Below are 22,740 nucleotides of genomic sequence, written 5' to 3' on the forward strand. Positions count from 1 at the left end.
AAAAATGGGGACAATCCCGTTATGGAACCCATGAGAAAGCTATATCACTTGTCAAAAGCCGGTTCACATTGAGTTTATGATATGCGTTATGAAGTTCAGAACAACAAAGCTCCTGAATACTGGTGAAACAGGTCCATAGGGTGACATTAGCCAGTAAGTCAGTATACCGCAAAAAAAAAAGACTATTGGGTATCAAGAAAAAAACATACCTGTTAAGTATATACTTTTTTTCATAATAGGGTCACAGATGGTACTCTATGACATACAAGCTGCTTCCCACAAAATTAGAATATCATCAAAAAGTTAATTTACTTCAGTTCTTGTATACAAAAAGTGAAACTCATATATTACATAGAGTCATTACACACAGCGTGATCTATTTCAATTGTTTATTTCTGTTAATGTTGATGATTATGGCTTACAGCCAATGAAAACCCAGAAGTCATTATTTCAGTAAATTAGAATTAATAAAAAAAACACCTGCAAAGGCTTCTCCTATATACTCACCTCTATACACACCCACCACCTATGCACCTCCCCTACACACATCCAGCCCCTATACACCTCCCCTATACATTCACACCTATACACATCCATTCCATATACTCAGCCCTATACACGCCCACATCCTATACACCTCCCCTACACACACCCACCCCCTTATACACTGAGTCCTATACATACCCACCCTGATATACTGAGCCCTATACACACCCACCCCTATACACCTCCCCTATACACTGAACCCTATACACACCCACCCCTATACACTGAACCCTATACACACCCACCCCTATACACTGAACCGTATACACCTCCCCTATACACTGAACCCTATACACACCAACCCCCATACACTGAACCCTATACACACCCATCCCCTATACACTGAACCGTATACACGGAGACCTATACACACCCACCCCCTATACACCGCCCTTATACACTGAGACCTATACACACCCATCCCCTATACACCTCCCTTTTACACTGAGACCTATACACACCCATCCCCTATACACCTCCCTTTTACACTGAGACCTATACACACCCACCCCCTATACACCTCCCTTTTACACTGAGACCTATACACACCCACCCCCTATACACCCCTCCCTATACACAAAGTCTACATTGACAGCTTAGTACCAAAAGTACCACCCCATTAGCCTGTACATTTATGTGACGCAGACAATAATGGCATTATCAGCTTGATTTCCATATTTAGTGATTGCTCGACTAAAAATATTTTCATCATATGCAAATAACAAGAAATGATATAAAACAGGAGAAAACGTTTCCGCAGTTTTCGAGGTCTGTGGTCTCTCAACGCTCTCATGTGACATACCCAATTTCCTGAAACATAACACGGCTGTACAGGGCGCACTGTGTTGTGCATGACTCCGTAGTAAATTCCCTGTTTATGGGGAATCAGACTGCGCTGAATGTTACACTTGTAGGACGGGTTACATGCCAAAGCCTGAGACAGCAAAAAGAAGTTTCTATCTGAAAACTCCTTTATTCCCCAAAGCTACAAATTCTTACCAATAAAAATAATGCAATGAATCTGGAGCTCAGAACAAGAAAAATAACAGGAAATCCAAAACATAAACAAGTGCAAACATGTCGTATGGAAGTGGAGTCAGTCTGACTAAAGCGTCCCAGGCACGAGTAGCATCATCAGGCCGCACATTTACATTATCGGCCATTGCCAACAAGGAATTTCCATGTCGTGCATTCATACATGAAATGTTTACGATGAGCACATTATAGATCATACTTCCATGCGAACCCCCGATAGGCGCTTGTGGCATCACAGTGGGTTGTTAAGAGGATCTATCACCATGTGAAAAACTCTGGTAATAGAGCGTGCAGACGGGGCCTGGAGCATGGAGGTCCGAGATAGTCACCTGCTGGCTCATAGAAGATTAGGGATTCTAAATACCCTAATAATAACAACATCTAAGGAAAACTCTCCCTTAATATGGCTCCTGTTTAACCAACTATTTTCTATTTTATGCTACTCGAATACGGTATATACGCAATGTCTGCAGTCCATATAGAAAAATAATGGCAGTGATACCAAATATATCCAGCCTTTATTTTCCGAGGGAGTCCAGCATCCAGATGAGGATACAAGAAAACTCATATTTATTGTAAGTTATGGTAGTTAAAAAAAAATAGAAAAATTGAGTATAAAACCATCACTGGTATAGGAGACACTGGGTCTCGCACTTTATGAGCAGCATATCCTGTCTATCTGTGCATTCCCTATGCTAGAGTTCATGCCATACACTAATACCTAGTAACAAGGCTTGACAGCGAGTGCTGAGCCCAAGTGCTCGTTGCTCGAGTTTGCCTAGCCCCTTAATGACCGCCAATACGTCTGAGATATAAGAGGATAGCCTCCCCATACAGGTGACAATCCAGCAGCTGTCGGCTGTCCACTATAGATGACAACTTGCTGCATCAGCCACGATCAGTGTTGTCACCGTCCCAATTTGTTTAACCCCTTAGATGCTGCTGTCAATAGTGACTACATCATATAAATGGTTAACAGAGTGTGGGGGCTTCCCCTATATCCCAGTTGGTGCCCTCAGATCATGATTGTGTGGTCCTGATGTTTGCCATGGCAATTCATGGCCAAGTAGCGGCCTTAGAGTCTGCCGGCTATAGGGGCCTCTTCAGAAGTTAGAGACATTTAGGTGGTAAAAATACACATTTTCAATTCTGTCATGCCACTTTGCATTAATTCCTGAAAATCATGTGAAGGGTTAATAAACTACCTGACTGCAGTTTTCCATATGTCAGGGGGTGCTATTTTTAAAATGGTATAACTTTTGGTGGTTTCTCAATATACAGTTAGGTCCATATATATTTGGACAGAGACAACATTTTTCTAATTTTGGTAATAGACATTACTACAATGAATTTTAAACAAAACAATTAAGATGCATTTGAAGTTCAGACTTTCAGCTTTTATTTGAGGGTATCCACATTAAAATTGGATAAAGGGTTTAGGAGTTTCAGCTCCTTAACATGTGCCACCCTGTTTCTAAAGGGACCAAAAGTAATTGGACAATTGACTCTAAGGCTATTTCATGGGCAGGTGTGGGCAATCCCTTTGTTATGTCATTATCAATTAAGCAGATAAAAGGCCTGGAGTTGATTTGAGGTGTGGTGCTTGCATTTGGAAGGTTTTGCTGTGAAGTAAACATGTGGTCAAAGGAGCTCTACATGCAGGTGAAACAAGCCATTTTTAAGCTGAGAAAACAGAAAAAACCCATCCGAGAAATTGCTACAATATTAGGAGTGGCAAAATCTACAGTTTGGTACATCCTGAGAAAGAAAGAAAGCACTGGTGAACTCATCAATGCAAAAAGACCTGGGCGCCCACGGAAGACAACAGTGGTGGATGATCGCAGAATAATCTCCATGGTGAAGAGAAACCCCTTCATAACAGCCAACCAAGTGAACCACACTCTCCAGGAGGTCGGTGTATCAATATCCAGATCTACCATAAAGAGAAGACTGCATGAAAGTAACTACAGAGGGTTCACTGCACGTGCAAGCCACTCATAAGCATCAAGAATAAAAAGGCTAGATTGGACTTTGCTAAAAAAAACATCTAAAAAAGCCAGCACAGTTCTGGAAGAACATTCTTTGGACAGATGAAACCAAGATCAACCTCTACCAGAATGATGGAAAGAGAAAAGTATGGTGAAGGCGTGGTACAGCTCATGATACTAAGCCTACCACATCATCTGTAAAACACGGCGGAGGCAGTGTGATGGCTTGGGCATGCATGGCTGCCAGTGGCACAGGGTCACTAGTGTTTATTGATGATGTGACACAGGGCAGAAGCAGCCGAATGAATTCTGAGGTATTCAGAGCCATACTGTGTGCTCAGATCCAGCCAAATGCAGCCAAACTGATTGGTCATCGTTCATACTACAGATGGACAATGACCCAAAACATAAAGCCAAAGCAACCCAGGAGTTTATTAAAGCAAATAAGTGGAATATTCTTGAATGGTCAAGTCAGTCACCTGATCTCAACCCAATTAAGCATGCATTTCACTTGTTAAAGACTAAACTTCAGACAGAAAAGCCCACAAACAAACAGCAACTGACAACCGCAGCAGTGAAGGCCTGGCAGAGCATCAAAAAGGAGGAAACACAGCGTCTGGTGATGTCCATGAGTTCAAGACTTCAGGCAGTCATTGCCAACAAAGGGTTTTCAACCAAGAACAAAAAAATGAACATTTGATTTAAAATTATTGAATCTGTCCAATTACTTTTGGTCCCCTTAAAAACAGGGTGGCACATGTTAAGGAGCTGAAACTCCTAAACCCTTCATCCAATTTTAATGTGGATACCCCCAAATGAAAGCTGAAAGTTCAGACTGCATCTGAATTATTTTGCTTAAAATTCATTCTGGTAATGTCTATAACTAAAATTAGAAAAATGTTGTCTCTGTCCAAATATATATGGACCTAACTGTATGGAACCCCTAAAGTCAAACATGGATAAGCCCCTAAAAAAATACATTTTGTAAATTTCCTTGAAAAAAATGAAAAATTACTGCTTACACCTTTAAACCTCCTAAAATGCTAACAAAATAAAAGAACATTTTTACAAATGGTGCAGATGTAAATCGGGCATGTGGGAAATGTTATTTATTAAAAAGTCTTATGGTATCATTTTCTTTTTACAATTGTACACAAGCCATTTCTGAAGCCGTCAGAGCGGCAGTCAGAGGGGAAGTTTGGTTTACCGACACCACAGCCCTGCAGGATTCTAGATGAGTTCAGTATGTCCATAGGACTTAGTACTGTACATTCATGGGTTGAATCTTCAGGAAAACCCCATAATGACTTGGCCCACTGACAACACTTTTCTTTTGAATTCTGCGCACAGTGGTCGTCTTTCTTCCATCTTATACAGCAATCTGTTTATACCCCAAGCAATAAAAGCCCCGTTCTAATCTTTGATTAGCTGGTAAAGCTTGCGTTTAGGCTACAGTTCATGCCCATGTGAATGCTTAGCACCTTGATAACCACCAGTACCCAGAGCACACATTCCAAATCAAGATCTCTGTGTCAAATTCCTGTCTTTCCACATGACTGGAATGGAAAAAAATCCCAACTAACCATTACTGGCACTGGCCCAGGCTCTTTTCCACCACAATACAAGCCGTCTTCTGCTTCTTCCATCCACGTCAGTCTCGGGACTTTTCAAATCACTTAATCTATATTTTTTCCAGTATTATGCAGAGAATATTGCAGGAGGAAATAGATGCAAACAAGAAAAACCTACCATCTCCATGTTGATGTCGCCTTTGTTACCTTCACACTCAGGTCCCCTGACTAAGCACCTGGCCACCATGCCTTATACCATGCTATGTGCACAGTCAAGTCATGGGTTATGTAGGATGGTGCCCGATGTGGGGCTCTCCATTGCTGCCCTCCCCACACTTGTAAGAATAGCTGTAAATGCATATAAAATCATGAGGACAAAAAGTGTGTCATGTATTAAATAAAGCATTATATAATCAGATTGGACTTGCTTTTCCAGCACATCACACATATGCCTAATCAGATTGAGATCTGGGAAATCTGTCGGTTAATTTAGCACCTTGAACTCTTTATCATACTTCTCAAACTGTGCCTGCACAATGTTGCAATTTGGCCAGGGTCAGTATCCTGCTAAAAGAGGCGAGAGTCATTAAAATCTGCATTATCGACAAAAACCAAGCACTCACAGCAGGACATTGCCAAGAGCATCCCATTGTTTAGTTTGCCTACTTCCTACAGTGCATCCTGGAGCCATCTATTCTCCAATAAAGTGACTCACATGTACCTGGCCTGCCAATGATGTAAAAGAAAACTGGTTCATCAGATTAGGTCACTTTCCTGCACTACTCCATGGTCCAGTTCTGAGGACACACCCCTGATGAAGCTAGGTGAAACGCGCGTTGGGGCATGAGGGCTACATCCCAACCAGATTTTCAATACAATATCATGTACGTCTGCTTAATACCTTAGTTTGGTATATATTGTCCACTGAGAATTAGACTTCAACATCTGTATACTGCAATTAAAGTTTACAATACCTAGGCGTTTTTTCAGTAGCTCTCCGTTGAGTCACTCTGCCTATTAAAAAAACCTTGTGATTAAAGCACCACTATAGCACTTTTTTATTGTCCTGCAGGAGTGGTGCTTTAAATTGAATTAGCTAATAAAAGAACATGGACTGCACATCCAAAATATCATACATTGATCTAATGCTGCTAGGCAAATATATATATTACTGAACATGAGGTTCTTAGTTTAACATTCTGATCAGACTGTATGCAGCCCACTGCTATGTCACAGCGAACCTATGAGTGGATCCCAACTTTAACTGCCTTAAAGGAGCAGCGTTGTGCGCTAATCACTGCCGCAGCAATTATTAGCAGGTGACGAATTAGCAGGAGACTGCAAGAGAGGTTCTATTTTTGCTCTCAGCTCACAGTCTGATAGCTTGTGGAAGGTGAGTTTTTTGCTATTTTCACTTGGTGTTTGTGCTCTGTGGCGGCCATTGTTGCTGCGGCTTTGTGCTCGTGGGGCAGTGTGGCCTGAAGTCATGGGGACTCAGTCTTGCAGCATGGTTGCTGTGAGGCACTGGCCTGCCCACCTTGCTGGTGCACCGTCGCTGTGACGGTGGTTAACACAAGACACAGCTCCTTTAAAGGACGCTTGTTGGCGCTTGAAACGCGTTGCTGTCATGGATCACGATGTGACTTTGTAACCTGATTAATTTTACCATGTTAAAATAAACAAATTTTATGAAGCTGGAACCATTTTCCATTTTTGCATCTCCTTTAAGGCTACACAAACTTAGGACCCACTGAGAGGTTCGACGTGACGTGGCAGTGGGCTTCATACAGTCTGATCAGAATGTTAAACCAAGAACCTCAGGATGTAAATTCTTGTATAGCGGCATTAGATCAGCGTATGATTTTTGGATGTGCAGTCCATGTCTCTTTTTTAGCACTTCAAATTTAATTCCCCTGGCCCCTGTCTGATAGTCACCTGACACAGCTTTCATCATTTTCCAGTGTCACTCCCTTCAAAAAGTGACTTGCCAGGAGTTCCGGTTTTTCATGGAGCGCTGAGGAGGTCACTTTTCAATACAAGTCTATGAGGCTCTTGTTCTCGCTCTCATAGACTTTCATTGAGCACTTGTGACATTACTTCTGACTTCCAGCCAGTAGGAATTTACGGGCACAAGATGGGGCCGTAGGATCGGCGTGGCTTCGGTTAAACATGAAGCCGCCGGAAGGTGAGTACAAGGACGGTGGCAGGGAGCTAACATTTAAAGCACCACTCCAGCACTGAAAAAAAAAAAAAAAAACTATGGAGTGGTGCTTTAAACATTTTGTTAAATGGATAAACTATTTTCAATTATGAGACGTTCTGTTGCACCTTTTGTTTGTTTCAGGTTTATCAAGATGTGATGACCTGTCTTCTTATTCCAACCCCAAACTGCAATAAATGTTATGGCAGCAAAAATAAATTCTACATTGTGAGACACAGAGAATCCTAGCAGCCCTGTATTATAAGGAGTATGGTGCCTCATATGGGGTTGTAGTATCGAGGTATTCTCAACACAATCGGGACCAGATCAATATTACTGCAATTGGAAGGCTGAATTAGGGCCATAATATGCTACAGTACTATGCATGATGTCTAAGGAGATGATGCCAGACGTGATTGTATTATTCTTTTACTATAGAAATGATATTTTTGATATTGGTATTTGGAGCTAACAAAGTCTTATAGCAAAATTCTCAACAAAAAACGGTCTCTTGAAACTAGAAAAGCAAATAAAAACCAGCAATATCTCAGCCAACAACACATCCATTCTGATTTCCTAGAGACGCTTTGATGTTTTAAGTAGTCCAGCTTATGATTTTTTATCTTACTTTTCTCTCAATGCAGTCATCACCAATTCAGAATATGAAATAACACAATTTGCAGAAACCTTTCTTTTAAATATTTTCAAGATCTACAAAGTGAACCGTGAATGACCATAGTCTAACTGTATTTCAATATCAAAACATGCGAAATACAGAAACAGCAAATAAATGGCGCAGCTGAACTCTCAGGGTAAGATCATACATGCAGGGACTGTGCGGAATTACCATCCGGGTTGGAAAAGTGAATTACAGGAGCAACACAGAGGAGGAGATGCTACCATAGTACACGAGAATGTCCCCTTAGGGCAGGTGGGCAGCACACGGCTTGCAGCATTCAATGGCATCTGATCAGCTGATTGTCTGCCGATTGTCGGTCGGATCACAGCCTGTTTACACAGGTAGAACACACTCACTGATCTTTCACTACGCATAGACTTTCAGTGTTCTCGGCAGCACATGTCATGGTAACACAGAACCATGTGCTGTCAAAAACAATGATTTTAAGCCTGCTTAAAAATCATTTCATCCAACGACTGAGCATTTTTTTCTTTTATTGCGTGATTGGCAGCCTGTCTACACTGCCCAATTACTGGCAATGAGGAGTCCCTAAGAATAATCAGCCAGTGCGAATCCATCTCAATCCCATGTTATCTATATATTGGTGTTAATTTTCATTTCATATTGCCAGAGATAATGATAAGTTGACAACTGAAAAAGTGAGCTTTGCAGAAAATCAAAACTGTCGGTCTTAGTAGATCAAATATTAAAACTTTCACTCAAGGATTTTGTTTTAAAATATATAACAAATAATTACCGAAAATCTGTTAAATATAAAAATGTGCTTAACCCCTTGATGACCTTGGGATTTTCCATTTTTCCGTGTTCGTTTTTCACTCCCCTCCTTCCCAGAGCCATAACATTTTTATTTTTCTGTCAATATGGCCATGTGAGGGCTTATTTTTTGCGGGACGAGTTGTACTTTTGAACTACATCATTGGTTTTACCATAGAAAATGGGGAAAAAAATTCCAAGTGCGGTGAAATTGCAAAAAAAGTGCAATCCCATGAGTGTTTTTTGTTTGGCTTTTTTGCTAGGATCACTAAATGCTAAAACTGACCTGCCATTATGATTCCAGGTCATTACGAGTTCATAGACATCTAACATGTCTAGGTTATTTTTTATCTAAGCGGTGAAAAAAAATTCCAAACTTTGCTAAAAAGAAAAAAAAAATTGCGCCATTTTCCGATACTTGTAGCGTCTCCCTTTTTCGTGATCTGGGGTTGGGTGAGGGCTTATTTTTGACATGCCGAGCTGACGTTTTTAGTGATACCATTTTGGTGCAGATATGTTCTTTTGATCGCCCGTTATTCCATTTTAATGCAATGTCGCAGCGACCAAAAAAACATAATTTTGGCGTTTCTAATTTTTTTCTCGCTACGCCGTTTAGCGATCAGGTTAATCCTTTTTTTTATTGATAGATCGGGTGATTTTGAATGTGGCGATACCAAATATGTGTAGGTTTGATTTTATTTTTGTTTTATTTTGAATGGGGCGAAAGGGGGGTGATTTAAACTTTTATATTTTTTTTTATTTATTTCACATTTTTTTAAAGATTTTTTTTTTACTTTTGCCATGCTTCAATAGCCTCCATGGGAGGCTAGAAGCTGGTATTGCCTGATCACTTGCCGCTATTGCGCGCACATGTCAGCTGTTCAAAACAGCTGACATGTCGCGGCTTTGATGTGGGCTCAGGACCGGAGCCCACATCAAAGCAGGGGATCTGACCTCAGACGTACTATCCCATCCGAGGTCAGAAAGGGCTTAAAACAATATGGAATGTTATGATTCCCTTTAAATGGAATCTGTCAGCAGGACGTCACACCCCAAACTGTTTATATGTACATGTAGATCTTTCAAAGACAAGTCCAGCAATCATTTTTCAAGGCCAGTCCCTTCCTCCAATACTGAGAAATCGGTGTTTGAACGACAATTACGCTGTAGAGGCTGTCAGACAAGCAGGATAAAGTGGCATAAGGCAGGGAATAGAGCAGGAGTGACAGAGGCTTCAGATCTGCAGCCTTACTGCCATATCAATTGAAACACTGCCTTTTCAGCAATGAGTAATGGACCAGCCATGTAAAGATATTTACAGATTCCCTTTAAAGAAATCTGTCAGCAGTTTTTTTGCTATGTAATCTGAGGGCAGCATGAGGTAGGGGCTGAGACACTGATTTCACCAATGTGTCAGTTATTAAGCTGTCTGCTGTTGTTTCAATACAATGAGTGATTAATAAACAGGAGATTAACACTACAAGACTACAGCTCCCGTGTGTTCTAGTCCAACTCCGTCCGCCCCAGGAGTGACTAGCAGCTGTCAATATGCAATACATACAGATAGCTGCTTATCAGGCACGTGGGTGGAGTTAGCTTTCTGAGCACTGCTACATGCTAGTCTAAAAACTCTGATTTTATGACAATTGCTGCACCCAGTAATCTAAGTGACACATCGCTGGAATCAGGGTCTCTTTTCCTACATTATGCTGCTCTCAGATGAGATAACAAAATCCTCATGACAGATTCTCTTTAAATGCTTTTAAGAGTGGTTGCAATTGACTAATAGCCTCATTACATTCTACATCACTGCCTAAATTAATTTCACGAACGGAAAATAAAGACGCATTTCCTAAATGTTGCTAGAATTCATTTTGGCTGAGAAGATTTAACAAATGTGAATTAAGCGCTGGCATCATGTATGGCTTTGGAATTGAAACTTTTACGATATTCGTTAAAATAAATATTTAGGGGGGGAAAACACCCGATAGTCCCGCTGTTTATAAAGCAGCCGAACCGTTTTAATACATTTCCTGCAGCTAGAGTGCGTTTGCGGTGCGCTGCTCATACACAGCGCTACGTTACGTGCAGAACGCGCCAATCTTTTATTGTCTTCCTCTGCCCTGAAAGAACCTGTTTCGGTTTGCACCAGCTTCAAAGGGATTAAAAGGAGCTTGTTTGAGTCTCGATCCTCCTACATCGAGGCATACTTTCCCTAGGGAAATTTTTATTGTGACGGTGACTAAAAATACAACTGGATCAACGTGTCTGCCGGGATCACAGTCAAACGGGACACAAAAAAAAACATGAATGGGTTTAAATTGCCAAGTAGTTGATATCATCACATCCCCGCTGCATGATTTCCCATGCAAACAGGGACATTGCTCATCTAGTCCTCATGGTGGGCACATTCTGCTCTGCTTAGACGGCTGACAGACATGTAAATTATGTCCTATTTTTGTGCACCTACAGATGCTGCGTGACTTAGTCCCACTGTCAAGTGCAGGAAAGGGAAGCGTTCCCCCTTAGGGACAAAATAACTTCGAGCTTCTCTTTGTTATTCTCGCTCATGCCAGTCACAGTTATGTCAGCTAACCTGGATTTGATAGAGAAGTCTTTAGCTATTTTCTGCATTCTGTTTAATGAAGCACCTAAGGGATTAAATATGTTATGCAGAGACATTTTCACAGAGGAAGGAAACCTGTTACTGTTTTCTCCACATTCAGAGAAATAAATCTTCTGGTGGAGACAGTATTTTCCAACACTATAATGATCCTCCTAATAAGTGGAGATGCCCGTGAGCAAAAATGGCTATTTTTTTTTCCTTTCCAGGTATAGTACACAGCCAATAACAGATTTAGACTATGGGAATTGAGCCTAACGGAACTAAAACCGGCCATAAGTAGAAAGAGCCTCATGACCACAAATGTCGTGAAGGAGTTGTCTTCTTATGAGACCCACATTAAAAAGAATATATATTTTCTACTAATTTATTAGATAGTGATTAATAACCTATTAGTGTGATCAGTTTTACATTTCCTAAACTGTATATTTGCATACATTACATAATTGTGGGGGCTGCTGTAACGTTCTGAGATGTCCTGGGCTCAAATCCCACCAAGGACAACGTCTGCAAGGAGTTTGTATGTTCTCCTCATGTTTGTGTGGGTTTCCTCTGGGTTCTCCGGTTTCCTACCGTACTCCAAAGACATACTTTGTCAATGGGGACAGTGATAATGAGGACTGTAAAGCACTGTGGAATTAATGGCGCTATATAAATGAGTAAATTAAATAAATAAGATATATTTTACAACAGCCACCGGGACAATAAACCTGTAAAGTGGGGAGTGTTGTAGGCATACTCTGTCAGCTGTGACCATCACCTGTGGTGAACAGTGTTGTAGGCATACTCTGTCAGCTGTGACCATCACCTGTGGTGAACAGTGTTGTAGGCATACTCTGTCAGCTGTGACCATCACCAGTGGTGAACAGTGTTGTAGGCATACTCTGTCAGCTGTGACCATCACCTGTGGTGAACAGTGTTGTAGGCATACTCTGTCAGCTGTGACCATCACCAGTGGTGAACAGTGTTATAGGCATACTCAGTCAGCTGTGACCATCACCTGTGGTGAACAGTGTTGTAGGCATACTCAGTCAGCTGTGACCATCACCAGTGGTGAACAGTGTTGTAGGCATACTCTGTCAGCTGTGACCATCACCAGTGGTGAACAGTGTTATAGGCATACTCAGTCAGCTGTGACCATCACCTGTGGTGAACAGTGTTGTAGGCATACTCTGTCAGCTGTGACCATCACCAGTGGTGAACAGTGTTGTAGGCATACTCAGTCAGCTGTGACCATCACCTGTGGTGAACAGTGTTGTAGGCATACTCTGTCAGCTGTGACCATCACCAGTGGTGAACAGTGTTATAGGCATACTCAGTCAGCTGTGACCATCACCTGTGGTGAACAGTGTTGTAGGCATACTCTGTCAGCTGTGACCATCACCAGTGGTGAACAGTGTTGTAGGCATACTCAGTCAGCTGTGACCATCACCTGTGGTGAACAGTGTTGTAGGCATACTCTGTCAGCTGTGACCATCACCTGTGGTGAACAGTGTTGTAGGCATACTCTGTCAGCTGTGACCATCACCAGTGGTGAACAGTGTTATAGGCATACTCTGACAGCTGTGACCATCACCTGTGGTGAACAGTGTTGTAGGCATACTCTGTCAGCTGTGACCATCACCTGTGGTGAACAGTGTTGTAGGCATACTCTGTCAGCTGTGACCATCACCTGTGGTGAACAGTGTTGTAGGCATACTCTGTCAGCTGTGACCATCACCAGTGGTGAACAGTGTTATAGGCATACTCAGTCAGCTGTGACCATCACCTGTGGTGAACAGTGTTGTAGGCATACTCTGTCAGCTGTGACCATCACCAGTGGTGAACAGTGTTGTAGGCATACTCAGTCAGCTGTGACCATCACCTGTGGTGAACAGTGTTGTAGGCATACTCTGTCAGCTGTGACCATCACCTGTGGTGAACAGTGTTGTAGGCATACTCTGTCAGCTGTGACCATCACCAGTGGTGAACAGTGTTATAGGCATACTCTGACAGCTGTGACCATCACCTGTGGTGAACAGTGTTGTAGGCATACTCTTCAGCTGTGACCATCACCTGTGGTGAACAGTGTTGTAGGCATACTCTGTCAGCTGTGACCATCACCTGTGGTGAACAGTGTTGTAGGCATACTCTGTCAGCTGTGACCATCACCTGTGGTGAACAGTGTGGTAGGCATACTCTGTCAGCTGTGACCATCACCAGTGGTGAACAGTGTTGTAGGCATACTCAGTCAGCTGTGACCATCACCTGTGGTGAACAGTGTTGTAGGCAAACTCTGTCAGCTGTGACCATCACCTGTGGTGAACAGTGTTGTAGGCAAACTCTGTCAGCTGTGACCATCACCTGTGGTGAACAGTGTTGTAGGCATACTCTGTCAGCTGTGACCATCACCAGTGGTGAACAGTGTTATAGGCATACTATCACAGCTGTGACCATCACCTATGGTGAGCAGTGTTGTAGGCATACTCTGTCAGCTGTGACCATCACCTGTGGTGAACAGTGTTGCAGGCATACTCTGTCAGCTGTGACCATCACCTGTGGTGAACAGTGTTGTAGGTATACTCTGTCAGCTGTGACCATCACCTATGGTGAACAGTGTTATAGGCATACTCTGTCAGCTGTGACAATCACCTGTGGTGAACAGTGTGGTAGGCATACTCTGTCAGCTGTGACCATCACCTATGGTGAACAGTGTTGCAGGCATACCCTGTCAGCTGTGACCATCACCTGTGGTGAACAGTGTTGTAGGTATATTCTGTCAGCTGTGACCATCATCTGTGGAGAACAGTGTTGTAGGCATACTCTGTCAGCTGTGACCATCACCTGTGGTGAACAGTGTTGTAGGCATACTCTGACAGCTGTGACCATCACCTGTGGTGAACAGTGTTGTAGGCATACTCTGTCAGCTGTGACCATCATCTGTGGAGAACAGTGTTGTAGGCATACTCTGTCAGCTGTGGCCATCACCTGTGGTGAACAGTGTTGTAGGCATACTCTGTCAGCTGTGGCCATCACCTGTGGTGAACAGTGTTGTAGGCATACTCTGTCAGCTGTGACCATCATCTGTGGAGAACAGTGTTGTAGGCATACTCTGTCAGCTGTGGTCATCACCTGTGGTGAACAGTGTTGTAGGCATACTCTGTCAGCTGTGACCATCATCTGTGGTGAACAGTGTTGTAGGCATACTCTGACAGCTGTGACCATCACCTGTGGTGAACAGTGTTGTAGGCATACTCTTTCAGCTGTGGCCATCACCTGTGGTGAACAGTGTTGTAGGCATACTCTGTCAGCTGTGACCATCATCTGTGGTGAACAGTGTTGTAGGCATACTCTGACAGCTGTGACCATCACCTGTGGTGAACAGTGTTGTAGGCATACTCTTTCAGCTGTGACCATCATCTGTGGAGAACAGTGTTGTAGGCATACTCTGTCAGCTGTGGCCATCACCTGTGGTGAACAGTGTTGTAGGCATACTCTGTCAGCTGTGGCCATCACCTGTGGTGAACAGTGTTGTAGGCATACTCTGTCAGCTGTGACCATCATCTGTGGAGAACAGTGTTGTAGGTATACTCTGACAGCTGTGGCCATCACCTGTGGTGAACAGTGTTGTAGGCATACTCTGTCAGCTGTGACCATCACCTGTGGTGAACAGTGTTGTAGGCATACTCTGACAGCTGTGACCATCACCTGTGGTGAACAGTGTCTATATACTGGTGTTACCCTATTGTAGTCCTGCTTTTGTTGAGAATAAGATACGGTAATTCATCTCTGAAGAACATTCAGTATCAGCTGAATATAAAGCCGAATACAGACAGTAACAATGACAATGTGAAAAGCAAAATGTCACCAAAAAATCTTTAAAAAAACACCATAAAAATTTAAGCAATATGTCATTTTCTAATGACATAATGCCCTTAAGAAATGAAAAATGACTTTGTGGTGGAGAACAATCAACACAAGTTCTGCTCACCCACTTTATCAATGCCTGCGGTTATCAGGGACACCCATATACTATGACTGTTTGATACCTCGTATTATCTTCTTATAAGGAGGCCGAATATATTATTGAGGCGATGTGTCTATCACTATAATTTATGCCTTACATGACAACATTGAGCATCTGCAAGATAGAAATATTAAGTATTTGAGAAAATTGTACTGACTTGTAGAGAAAAAAAAAAGATTACTTGCTACTAAATATGCTATGAGATCTAAGAAACTGTACATTTCATATACAGTGGGGAAAAAAGTATTTAGTCAGCCACCAATTGTGCAAGTTCTCCCACTTAAAAAGATGAGAGAGGCCTGTAATTGACATCATAGGTAGAACACAACTATGAAAGTCAAAATGAGAAAACAAATCCAGAAAATCACCTTGTCTGATTTAGCAAGATTAATTTTGCAAATTATGGTGGAAAATAAGTAGTATTTGGTCATTAAAAAAAGTTCATCTCAATATTTTGTTGTATATCCTTTGTTGGCAATGACAGTGGTCAAACGTTTTCTGTAAATCTTCACAAGGTTGGCACACACTGTTGGTGGTATGTTGGTCGATTCCTCCATGCAGATCTCCTCTAGAGCAGTGATGTTTTTGGCCTGTCGCTGGGCAACATGGACTTTCAACTCCCTCCAAAGGTTTTCTATGGAGTTGAGATCTGGAGACTGGCTAAGCCACTCCAGGACCTTCATATGCTTCTTATGAAGCCACCCCTTTGTTGCCCTGGCGGTGTGCTTGGGATTATTATCATGCTGAAAGACCCATCCACGGTTCATCTTCAATGCCCTTGCTGATGGAAGGTTTGCACTCAAAATCTCACGATACATGGCCCCATTAATTCTTTCATATACACAGATCAGTCGTCCTCATCCCTGTGCAGAGAAACGGCCCCAAAGCATGATGCTGCCAACCCTGAAGTTCACAGTAGGTATGGTGTTCTTTGGATGTAACTCAGCATTCTGTCTCCTCCAAACATGACGGGTTTTGTTTCTACTAAAAAGTTCTACTTTGGTTTCATCAGACCATATGACATTCTCCCAATACTCTTCTGGATAATCCAAATGCTCTCTAGCAAACTTCAGACTGGCCCAGACATATAATGGTTTAAGCAGGTGAATACATCTGGCAATGCAGGATCTGAGTCCCTGGCGGTGTAGTGTGTTACTGATGGTAGCCCTTGCTAAAGTGGGCCCAGCTCTATGCAGGTCATTCACTAGGTCCCCCGTGTAATTCTGGGATTTTTGCTCACCGTTCTTGTGATCATTTTGACCCCACGGGGTGAGATCTTGCATGGAGCCCCAGATCGAGGGAGATTATCAGTGATCTTGTATGTCTTCCATTTTCTTATTATTGCTCCCACAGTTGATTTCATCACACCAAGCTGCTTGCCTATTGCAGATTAAGTCTTCCCAGCCTGCTGCAGGGCTACAATTTTGCTTCTGGTGTCTTTCAACAGCTCTTTGGTCTTCAAGATAGTGGAGTTTGGAGTGACTGTTTGATGTTGTGGACAGGTATCTTTTATACTGGTTATCAAGTTCAAACAGATGCCATTACTACAGGTAATGTATGGAGGACAGAGGAGCCTCTTAAAGAAGAAGTTACAGCTCTATGAGAGCAAGAAATCTTGCATGTATTTAGGTGACCAAATACTTATTTCCACCATAATTTGCAAAATTAATCTTGCCAAATTAGACAAGGTGATTTTCTGAATTTGTTTTCTCATTTTGACTCTCATAGTTGTGGTCTACCTATGATGTCAATTACAGGCTTCTCTCATTTTTTAAGTGGGATAACTTGCACAATTGGTGGCTGACTAAATACTTTTCTTCCCCACTGCATATACAGTATATTCCAATATAAAATGACAAATTGAAAAAAATTAAGGTGTAGTGTGCCTCAGTTATTCGAGATGTAAAAAGGGTGACCAAGATATTATTGACCCACACAAAATATATATATTATAAAAATTTCACATTTTATTCATATAATAATATATAAAGCTGCCACTTGCAATGGAGCGGTCCCGGGAGCGTCGTGAGGAGCGGGAAAGGCGGCGGATGGAATATGATGTGCAGGCCTAAGGAATGGAGCAGGAGGGCCCAAGAATGGCAGAGTTACCAGGGAAGGGGCTCGGGGGACCACATTTCTCTCTTCTCTGATATGCTAGATCATATCAAAAGACAGAGAAATAAATTGAAAATCTGACTTTTTTGTGAATAACTATGATTACAACCGCTTTCAAGATTTCTGCCGAATATCCCCCATCCTCTGGAATTCCACGCCTCAACACGTCCGATTATCCACCACCCTCGGAATCTTCAGATGGAACCTGAAAACCCATCTCTTCAGGAAAGCCTACAGCCTGCAATAACCATTCTGCTGCCTCACCAACCGCCCGAGCTGCCGCCATGTCACCGACCACCCAAGCTGCCGCCATGTCACCGACCACCCGAGCTGCCGCCACGTCAGTGACCACCCGAGCTGCCACAACGACCACCCGAGCTGCCACCTCACCACCACTAGTGCTGCAGCACACCAACCTCCTGTCTCTTCCCCACTATCCTGAAGAATGTAAGTCCGCAAGGACAGGGTCCTCTCCCCACTGTACCAGTCTGTCACTGTAAACTTGCTTACTGTTAACGATATCTATAACCCTGTATGTAACCCTTTTCACATGTACAGCACCATGGAATTAATGGTGCTATATAAATAAATAATAATAATAATAATAAAGTAAGGAAAGTGCACTGTTCAATAAATATTTATATTGTATGGAGCCCCCCTGACAAAGTGGAAGTGAAACACACATTAGGAGTATTTGGAGGAGGCTGTGGTGTGCTCCATTTGGGCAGTATATATTTATATACCACTTTTTCTTTGCCTCAATTGTTTATTACAAATCTTTTGATGACCACATTTTTGGCAGTTCTACATGGCATGTGCAATATTGACTCATGAATTGTATGAGAATATGTACAGCAGACAGCCTAGGGCCACTTGATGCACTCAAAAGGAATGTCAGGGTAGCATACATGTGAATTAGGGGGGGGGGGCATTTTTATTGTAGAGAGCTGTTAGCCACAATACGGAGACTTATAAGCCATGCTATGCTCCTCTGGGAATTTAAATATGCAAATAGCCTGTTTAGTAGGGAGAGGACATGAACTCTAAGCATGACATAACATGCTGGATCCTAAAGTTCAACAGTGACCCTTAATATACCTTGTCACATGGCTAAGGATAAGAAGCCAAACCAAAAAATCAATTTGCATACATGTGTTTTGGGGTGTTTTCCAATCAGTGCAAAGCAGGACATTTGATTTGGCTAGGTGTGGAGTCTCTGACCTGGGACTTAGAAGAGCATTGAATGGCCTATAAGCCTTCTTACATCGTCTAAGCACTCTCCACAAGGAGAAAGTCACCAGTTCCGGACGCCACCAACAACTAGAACAGTTGAACAGTGGGGGTGCCAGGTGTCACATCCCCACCGATCAGACACCGATGACCTATCGTGAGGGTATGAGTATTAAAGCATTATTACAAACATTAAGTGACCTTGAATGGCAGGACTATAACAGGTTGGCAACTATTGATGTAGGCAGCCTGTTTATAAGAATACGCCATATTGGTGGGACAGAGATGTTGGGAACATTCCTTAAATGGACTGATAAACATGATAAATATGTATGAATTCATATGCAAAGTATTCTATTTTGTTTTGCCTAATAATGTATTTTATTTCGGTGACGTATTGTATATCCAGAGAACAAACACTAAAAAGCCAGGTAGGACAAGGTTAAGTCCTAGCGCTGAAGAATTTTATTAGATGCACCTGCCTAGCTTTTCACTAAAACCAGAGCCTATGTTCACTAGGTGCCAGTCTGCTGTATGGAGCAGAGTCGAGTGTGCTGCTGGTGAGTGACCAGCTAAAATGAAAGCTGTAGCTGAGAGAGAGACGTCTTTAGGAAACTGCATGGGTCAGCTAGGAAAGCTGAGCAGAACCGTGTGAAAGCTGCAGCCTGTTCACTGTGAACTCTGCCTGAAGTTGAACACTTCTGTTTGGCACTGGAAGCTGCTTGCGCTTGGACTCAATGGAGACTGGTGGGATCAGGCCTTTTCTGTGCATGAAATTTGCTCCCGGAGCAAAGAATATAATCTGTTCAGGTGAGCCCACAAATGCATATATGTGCCTTGCTAAATTAACTGTTTATTTGCTGTGTTACCTTTGTGCCCAGAAGAGGCTAATTTGGGTTTTGAATCCCTTAAAGTTTTATGAAAGCAAAAAAAACTGCACCTGTTTGTACCAAATCGCATTGCCTGTGTGGACACTACCTAACGACAACCTGAGAGAGTGAATCCCTATAGAAGCCACAGATTTGTGAACAATTTATATTTAGAAAAATCACCAACCAAAGGATGCAGAACACTCTGTAATGTCTCCAACAGGGTCAAGCTTTCCAGCAAAAGTCAGGCCCGAACACCAAGTTGTGGGATCAGCAAACAAAGCAGGATTCCACAACCCTGTCTCACTCTGAGTGAGATCTCACATATTATCACGAGATGTTGCTCTTTGCACCCATTAATGCAGAATCCTTTACCAAGCTGTTACCAAATGGTAACAGCTCTAAAGATGTTACTGTTCGCTCACTGCTTAGTACACGGTGATAGCACTGCAGTAGGGCAAAGAGTGAGATCTTGTAATAATGCATAAGATCTTATGCTTTCATTGTGAATGGGACCACAGACGGTTGTGGGATCTTGCTCTGCATGTGCGAATCCCGCAACCTGACAATTCAAGCGGACTTCTGTTAGAAAGTTGGGTCCTTTTCATGGGAGATAAGGGCTGTTCTGGGCATTTTTTTTAAATTACTTATACTTATATATATAAAATTACAAGTTTGGGCACACTTTTATCAAATAAAAAAGGTAGCTACAGACTGGTGAGTAGTTGCTATGCTTGTGTGATACTTAACACGGGAAAACTGGAAAAACACTAAAAAAAACTGCGACTGACCACAAGCCATTTCCTGTACAGACTAGAGATTCTGACCCCTGTAGTCCATAGTGGTTCCTACGTGGGCTGAAACAGCCCTAATAACAGATTGAACAGTGGTAGTTTGGACCTATGCAGCCTGAAAGGCCGTCTAGCGCTTCGGGTTCAGCCCAAGGAACCAGAGGGCAGAGCAGGGTGCAATTCATCTACACAAGGGAAGGAGTGCTAGAAAGAGATCCCAGAGTGAGTTCAAAGAAAACCATGAAATACAAAATGAAACAATAAGGTACATACTGCTAGAGAGTATGCAGCCTAATTCCTAAACAAGAAACACAAAAAGGGTGAATCATAATCAGCAGAGAAACAAACCGTAGCTGGTCTTTCCCTGAGTGGCATAAACAATGGCAGTATTGCTGGACATCCAAAAGAGTGTCACCAGCAGGAAATACCAGCAAGGGGAAAGTATATATAGCCGCACTCAAAAGGTGATTGGGCAGACAAATGAACAAATGAAAACACTTGTTAACCTAAAAAAGACTAAAGCAAGGATAACAGACAATAACCACCCGGAGAAAGGTGCAACTGTTGTGGCTCAGCAGATAGAGAAGCTGACCCCCAAGCATGAACTCAAAGGTTTGAACCCAGACGCATGACAGTAGTACTCTTAGTGATAGACAAGATTTATTGATGATACTTTGATTACGGTATATGGCCAGGCACTGTGCTGGAATTTCATACCTTTGTTACTTGTATTAATGTGGAATTCCCAGCTACATTTGGAAATGATCAGGTCAATTTTCAGGATGGGTGCATCAAATTGCTGCCTAATTCCAAGTGGTCATAGAAATCCAATTGCCACAAAAGTGTTATTACCCTCCGCATGTGAAAAATCTCTACTATATGGACTTTATACAGATTAATAGTGAATATGAACAATTTATTAAGCAGTCTATGGAATTATCTGAGAAACTGGTTGCTGTGGGTTACAGGCAAGTGACTTTGGATGCCTTCACCAAAGCAATTAATCAGGATAGACAAGAACTACTGTTTGGTAAACGGGAAAGGAATGAAAATAAACTACGGGTCTTTTCCTTCCAGTAAACTCTACTTGCAACCCATATAATAAAAATAATAAGAACATATTGGTATATGTTGCAAACAGATCAAAATCTTAGTGAAAAGACTAGTCTTCCACCGATAATATCATTCTGCAGATACAGGAATCAGCATGATGAATAGGCTAAGGGGAGCTACGTGAAGAATAAAAGTAACTGGTCATGACAAATGTCACCGTTAGGTAATCACAAGTGGGCTAACTGCTCTCCATGTGATAACATGAAAACAGAACTCATTTTAAGATTGGATCTGTGTCCCACAAAGTGAAACAATGAATTTCATGTCGGTCAGGACATGTGGTTTATTGTTTATTTTGTCCTTACAGATTTTTCTTATATACATAAAACAATAAACCCCACGTTTGGTTCATTTAAAGGGAATCTGTCACCTCATTTTGCCGCTATAAGCTGTGGCCACCGCCATTAGGGGTTTATCTAGAGCATTCTGTAATGCTGTAGATAAGCCCCCGATGTAACCTAAAAGATAAGAAAAACAAGGTAGATTATACTCACCCAGGGGCGGTTTGGGTCCGATGGGCGTCGCGGGAACGGCACCTCCCGTCTTCATGTGATGATGTCATCCTCCTTGCTCCTGTTGCGGCTCCTGCGCAGGTGTACTTTGCCCTGTTGAGGGCAGCGTAAAGTACTGCAGTGCGCAGGCGCTGGGCCTCTCTGACCTTTCCCTGCGCCTGCGCACTGCAGTACTGTGCTCTGCCCTCAACATGGCAGAGAATTAAAACTGCGCAGGAGCCGCGACAGAAGCAAGGAGTATGTGTATGTGTGCCTGCGGATCACACGCGGACACTGACATGCAGCATGGGTTTACGAGCAGCAGCATGTCAATTTCTCTTGCGGAGACTAGCAACAGAAATTTCAACAATATAATAGATTTTGATGCGGAAAATCCGCACGCTTCAGTAAACACATATGGATTCACCTGTGTTCAATAGACGGCAACGCTTTGGACGCAGAGAACGTGCGCTGCGTACAAAGCGCTGCTACTTTCTGATCGTGTAAATGTAGTCTAAATAATGACAAAAAAGTGATGTTTTAAGATTAAGCTCTGTGCCAACAAAGGGGGGAGACAGACCTAAAAGTCTATAATGAAATGATGCAAATTGAATTATTAAAGCGTATTCATAAGGATGGTTTGGTCTGAATAAACGCAATGATTTTTTTGTCATTTCTATCAATTCTCCACATATTTGTTAAAAAGAAT

At 42.3% G+C, this 22,740-nt stretch overlaps 1 protein-coding gene across 1 annotated transcript in view; it reads right to left on the reverse strand.

Moving 5' to 3' along the window:
• CRIM1 (cysteine rich transmembrane BMP regulator 1) overlaps positions 1-22,740 on the reverse strand; it is a 973,879-nt gene that overhangs the window by 856,869 nt on the left and 94,270 nt on the right. The gene's annotated exons all lie outside the window — the stretch shown is intronic.

The sequence above is a fragment of the Ranitomeya imitator genome, chromosome 5, assembly GCF_032444005.1.
Source record: "Ranitomeya imitator isolate aRanImi1 chromosome 5, aRanImi1.pri, whole genome shotgun sequence".
NCBI lineage: Eukaryota > Metazoa > Chordata > Amphibia > Anura > Dendrobatidae > Ranitomeya > Ranitomeya imitator.